This window comes from Prosopis cineraria, unplaced genomic scaffold (assembly GCF_029017545.1).
Source record: "Prosopis cineraria cultivar Desert tree isolate PC_DT_omini unplaced genomic scaffold, ASM2901754v1 PC5, whole genome shotgun sequence".
Taxonomy (NCBI): Eukaryota; Viridiplantae; Streptophyta; class Magnoliopsida; order Fabales; family Fabaceae; genus Prosopis; species Prosopis cineraria.
In genome coordinates, this window is record NW_026555336.1 from 21,085,450 (window position 1) to 21,092,321 (window position 6,872).

The following is a 6,872-nucleotide window of genomic DNA, read 5'->3' on the forward strand; positions in this document are numbered from 1 at the left end:
TGCAATGAGGATTTCCCTTACTATACCCTGTGTTGGGGTGGAGGATAGATATGCCGCGACATATGGTGCAGAAATTAGATTAATTAAGATGTGTCTAGCTCATGAAAACATGAGAAGAAGTTAAGAAAGGAAGGTTAGACTTGGAGAAAAGTGAGGGCTTTTGGTAGGGCAAGTGAAATCAAGAGCAAGAGCGATGTTTCTGACCTGTACTTATCAAGTAAGTCTTATACTGCCTTAACATCTTATTTTACCTTGTTTTCTCTACCATAGTCTATAGGTGGGATAGATTACCTTTAATCAAGTATTTCTACCATCCAAAGAGTGCTCGAGTCAATAAGTGGTTAATCTAGTAGAGCTATGGTTTCATGTTAGGGATATTGTAGGTTCGATGGCAAGATGATCCTATTAGTGTGTATTTATGTAGAAATATTATGAGAAGATGAAATTCCTTCATATTATACATATATATATATATATATTTGATATTAGCTTAGTTTGTTACTTTGGTATGGTTATTTGTGGTAATAGACATTAAAATTATATTGGTTACTGAGATTTTATCTAACTTATGGTTATTTAATTTTTTAGGTTTGGCAGTGGCAGTAGTAGTGGTTCAAAGGGAAAAGACATTGTCTGAGTTAAGCTCTCTCATTAAAGTCCTTGTAAGAATTTGGTGTAATGAACTTGTATTTTGTTAGTTATGAATCTATATAAGTTGCCTTAAGATTCAAAACATGTCTATAATGTGGTGAATATTATGTTTTATTGATTTTGGGTCCCTAGTTTGTGTATATGTGTGAATAGGATGAAATGGTAATTTAGGCTAGTGGATGGAGTGTAGTGTGTGAAGATATGATAAATGTGTGAAGTATTTGTTAAATTTGGCCTTATATGAGTTTGAGAATAAAAGATGAAAATTTGCCCAAGTTGTGAGTTATGGGCAATTTTCAGGTCAAATGTGTGTATGTATGTTATATTGCATATATGATTGGTTAATCAAGTGTGTATTGTCCCTTTGGACATGGTTAAGACCCAAAAAGTGGCTAATCACATATGGTTTCGAATTGGGATGCTTAAGTGGCAAATTTTAGCTTAAAACGATCAAAATGCACTTGGGTGTCCAACTTTCAAACAAGATTTTGGATTGAAATAGAACCAGTGTCATTAGTTAGATTTCAAGACATGCTTTATGTGGGCCCTTAAACTACCCTAAATTGACATTAGATCTGAGAATGGCGCACTTCAAAGTTCGCACTATAAATTGCAAAAGTGATAGCAAATTCAGGTGTATGTATGGTCTTTATGCCACATATGGGTGCATGTGGCAGAAGTCACAGTGTATGATCCCAGATTTGACTTGATATTGTTGAGATGCACATGTTCTTTTGTTAATCTAAAAGTGCTATTGCACATGCTTTCGTTGTGTAATATTTTGTTATCTGGATATTATTATTCAATGATTTTGAAAATGTCTTTCTTTGGGATCCTAAAGCTTCCAAAAACAATGATTTTTATCTAATTAGTAGTTGAGAGGAGGATTACATGGTAATGTCATTAAGGGCACTACAGTTTGTCCTATACATATCATTAATTCATGAGCATATTCATATTGTAAAGAACAATTACCTTTATTATGCATGGAAGAGTTGTAAAAAGAACAAGACATAAGGACCATAGTATTACAAGGAACACCAGTATTAGACACCACTCCTCAAATTAGCATTGGTATTTGCATTTATTTATGGTGAAGTGAGCTTCCCAATTCTATATGCAAGGTCATCTAATTGTGAGCTAGACAAACCATAAGCATTAAAGCTACTTTAGGTTCGCTTGCCCCATATTGAGCTCTAATTTATGCCATCAATCAATTCTCTAGCTCTATTGGGAAGATAAATCACTAAGGGAGCCATTAGACATAGCATCTAGACTCATCTTATCCTTAGGCATTAAACCATCATAAAAATATTAAATAAGGTGCTCACTTGGGATTTGATGATGCGGACATCCAACTAGCATAGATTGGAATCTATTCTAAACTCGTAAAGATTTTCATCAAAATTTTACACCATACTTATGATTTGTTTTCTAAAACTTGCTAGCTTAGATGATGGAAAGAATTTATTCAAAAAATGTCTCTCAACTCTTCACAAGTATGTACCTTAACATGAGGTAGAAAGTTCATATACTATCCTTAGCATGAGACTCAAGATAAAACATAAATGCTCTAGCTTGAACACCATCCATCTGAGCACCCACTGGTTTCATAGCATTGCATACAAGATGTACTAAATGTAAGAATCTATAAAATCCATCCTCATAGGGTAAACCATGAAATTTAGGCAATGCTTGAATAAGAGAATATTTAAGCTCAAACATATGGTCACATTAAGGAATGTACAAACCATAAGGATTAGTATTTTAATTAGGAGAAGTTGCCTAATGGAAATCTCATCATTTGAGGATGATGCACGCCTGCTTCTTCCCTAAATACATGGTTATGATTTTGCATAAAGTTCCTATTATTTCCTAGGTTTAGTGGATAGATTTGAGTGTTGTTTAAGGAGGAATTTGTTATCGACCCTCAAAATTTACCACACTCCCTTAGTTGACAACCCCAAAATTTTGTCTTAAACATTTAAAAGTATAGGATTAACATTAGTATTGGAATTAGGGTTAGGCATTCCTAAATGAGCAAGATCAATGTTGTGATTAGGAGTAGCGATTGAGGATTCTAAAACAAGATGGTTATCAATAGTATTTCTCTATTTTCTTATCCTTCTTAGGTTTTCTCAATCTCTTAGTTAATAGGATTTGCTCACTATTTCTCCCAGGGCCCAGGGATCATGTAATGTTATGCAAGAATGAATGAGACACAAGAACAAAAATCAACAAGAAAAACACACTAAATGAAAAAACAAAGACACTTAAAGCTAGTTCTAAAATTCAAAGACTCAAAGAATGCCAAAACACATAAAGACTTGCAATGCAAGCAAGCAAATGACTCACAAGCAAAGCAAAGAGAAAAGTAATATTTTTTTTTCCAAAGTTAGAGACAAACTCAACTCACTCAAACACAAAATTAACTAAAATAACAAAGTGAATTTAGCGCTAAACAAGCAAGGAAAGAGTTTAGAAATGCTTAAGAAGAGTCTTCTTCTAAAACTGGATTTTCTGGAACTTTGCTTTCTGCCCAGTTCACTGTGCAATTTCTACAGATCAATTCCCATAGCTAGATGACCTAAGAATTTAATTTTCATTAGGAAGATACTGAAAAAACAATATTATAAAAATTTCAAAATTTTTGAACAAGCAATACTTCCCAGTTTTTCTTGCAATTTAGGCTATAGCAATCTGGAAAAACAGAATTTTTCCAAATTGAACCTGCAAGCTTGTCACTTGTTTCAAATAGGGCTGAATCACAAAAACTCAAAAACACAAAAAATGAAGCTATGATCCTGAGGAGCAATTTGAGCTTTGAATGGAAAAATTTGGATATGTACAAAAAAAGTTATAGGCACACAAAGTTAATACAGAGTTCTAGATTTCTCTAGAAAAGTGTATTTGATCTTATGTGCTTCAAAAATTCACTCAAAGCAGTATGCGAATTGAAATGATACCAAACCATTTTTGTTGAAAGCTAAGATACAAATATTTGTGCATAAAGTTTTAGATATTTTCCCTAACAGAACAGTTCCCAGTGAATTTTCAAATTTAGTCTAGGAAAGTTAGGAAATTAGTTTCACAGAGTTGCACCTTTAGTAACCTAAACTTCAAAAAAATCACACCAAAAATCACGAAAATTCAAAAAAAATATATAAATCATAGAATTAATAAATTAAATATAAATCAACCCTAAAAAAAATCCAAGCCTACCTCCGCAGCAACAGTGCCAAATTTTGGCTAAGGTTGTCACTGCCCTAAAAAATAATACTAAGCTACACTAATGTAGTATTAGTGTGAACCTAGGTCGATCTCTATGAGGAGGCTTAGTTGGAAATTTAAGTTTGAAGTGTGTTGTGAGTTAAAAGTGATTTGGGATAAAATTAACATCCAAAAGTAAATGAACTAAATAACTAATTATAAGGTGAATAAAGTAGGTGTGTGTGAAAACCTATTAAAAGTAGGAACTCCTATATATGAATTTAGTCACCTATCCTTGTTTAATTATGGCCTAGCTAGTATGGTCCTCTCTTCTCTTTAGTTTTAGTCACTTAGTTATATTCACCAAGATTTATCTAATATCTTGACCAACCCTAATCCAAGATTATGGTCTTAGAGTGTGCCAAAACCTAGCTATAGCAATAAGCACAACCCAAAGTGTTACAAACATAAAGTCAATCAATTAGTCAATTACATATGAAGGAATCAAACATCCTCTAGATTATGATTCATAAAGATATTTACATGCATTCAAGTTGGCAAGATTATGACAAGCAAGAAAACATGTTAAACTCATCAAGCTAACCAAAATATGAATTAAACTTGAAGAGGCCAAAATTCATGCACAAGAAATAACAAAACTCAAGTTGTAACAAGCTTCTCTCAATTGTATGAATCATCACTGAGATCACAAGTTCCAAAAGTTTTACCAATTTGTAATTATAGAGAGAGAAAAGTAGAGAGAAGAAATTCAACTAGCTATAAAATAATGTAAACTCAAGGTTTTCCTCCTCCTCATAGTTAGCCTTTAAGAACCTAGCCTTGCATCTTCAAGTGATAAAAAAGATAAAGCTCCAAGATTATGGTTTTCTTCACCATGATTTTGCCCAAAGATAGCTTACTTTGATCCTTAAAAAATTTTAAGATTTGTAGAGGAAGAAGAGAGAGGAAGATAATGTGGTAGGTTTGTGAAATTTGGATGGTTAAATTAAAAGATATAGAGGAGAGAGTGGAAGTGTAGAGAGAAAGGTGAGAGAACTTGATGAAGTTGAAGTTTGAAATCTAAAAATATAAATGAATGATCTCAAAAACTAGTTATAAACCTATCTAAATGTGTTAAAGACGAAAATATGGTGAGCTACTTGCTAAACAAGTTGCCAATAAAATGAATTACAAGTCATTAGGTCAAGTAAAGTTAAGGGTAGTCTAGGTTGCAAGTCACTTGGGTGATAATTCCAATGTTACTCTTCTAATCCTATATGTGCATGGATATGTTAAGAACTTATGTTCCCTTAATTGCCTAGGAATTAACTCCTAATGTACATCAATTTCAGATCTAAAATTTATCTCCAAAGCTTCTTAACCATATTGTAACCATCTTTAAACAAGTCAAGCCACATGGAAGCTAACTTTGATCTCTTGTGTTCAAGTGCATGGTAAACTCTGTATGCCTTAATAACCCTTGAAAAATCACACCAAATTGAAGCTAACCAGGTTTAAATTTCGTCCATAATTCTCCTTGGAAGCTCTCTTCAATTCCTAAAGCTATGTGTTCATTTGTCATACTTATTCACCTAAGTCACAATTAAAATCAAATAATCAAATAACCATAGTGTGATATTTATTTAATTAGAATAAGATATAAAATATTTAATTCATCCAATGTATTAAAATGATTAAGGAAAAATGAATATGAAACCCTGACAAGACAAAGTATAGATAGCATAAACTTGAACTAAAATTAAAGGCTAATTGAAAACCCTTACGAGATAACCTTAAAATGTTTTTTTCCTAGTAGATCTCAACCTAGGATGAATCAATAAGAACTAATTAGACCAATCATGTTAGCTCATTAAAAGACATAAATCTCAAGCTTAATCTTAATTTGTGTGAAAAGTGCATTTTATGATCAAATTACGCCTAATGCATGTATTTGAACACTTAGGCAAAATTGCACTAAGAATGTGATATCAAATGTATATAGAGGACTCTTAATATATAGAAATGGTCCTAAAACTAATGCACACATAAAAATTCCTAATTTCCCCTTGAATTGCCAACGAAGTGAAAATTGACCAAAATACCCATAATATGCACACTTTCTCATTAGGACTTAAACCCTAATTTAAAACCAAGAATACACATTTTAGGGTTTCCAATCATGAAATGTGGTCCTAAATTCCTAAAAAAGTGTTGTGTGACAAATTTGACCTATCACCATTCACCTCACAAATTTAGATTCATTACACACATTTCTCATCCTTTCCATTCTCTCTCTAATTCATCTTTGTTTTTCTTTACCTTTTCTCTACTTTCTTCATTTTTTAGCACCTATAACTACACATTTGGCCATCAAGCCTCCATAAAACCATCACCATTCCATTCCTCTCATTTGGATGAACCACCCCTACTACTTGCAAGGAGATTTGAAGCTTGATTCCAGCATTTCCATAGAGCTCTACTTGGCTATGTCTAGTTCTTAAAGGAGTAAGATGGTTTGATGTTTTATAGCTAAATTTTCCATGGAATCCTAGGGAGGAGTTGATGGAAGAGGAGTTTTGAGTTTGAAGTCTTTACTTAGCTAAGCTCAACTATTTCTTTATCTTGTTTCAATTTTTATTAGAATACTATAGCTATGGTTGATTGTAGTTTAATTTAATTTTAGTTTCATGGTTGATTGTAATTCATAATGTGGAACAAGATTTTTTACTTGAATTTCATGTCCTTTTACTACAGGAAATTCATCCACTTACTAATTTTGTATTTAATTTGTGATTTCAATTAGGTGAATGTCTTTCATTAGCCTAGCATATAATTGTACGGTGAATACTTGTTGCGTTGCTTGAATTTCATAGTTTTTGAGCTTAGGTATAGCTTTAGGTAGTGGCAATTAGGTATGAATTTTAACTAAACATGTAACATCCAAGAAAATTTCATCTGGTTATTAACCTAATGAGGGTGATAGTGAGAGTTAATGAGGTGTGGGCTAGCGG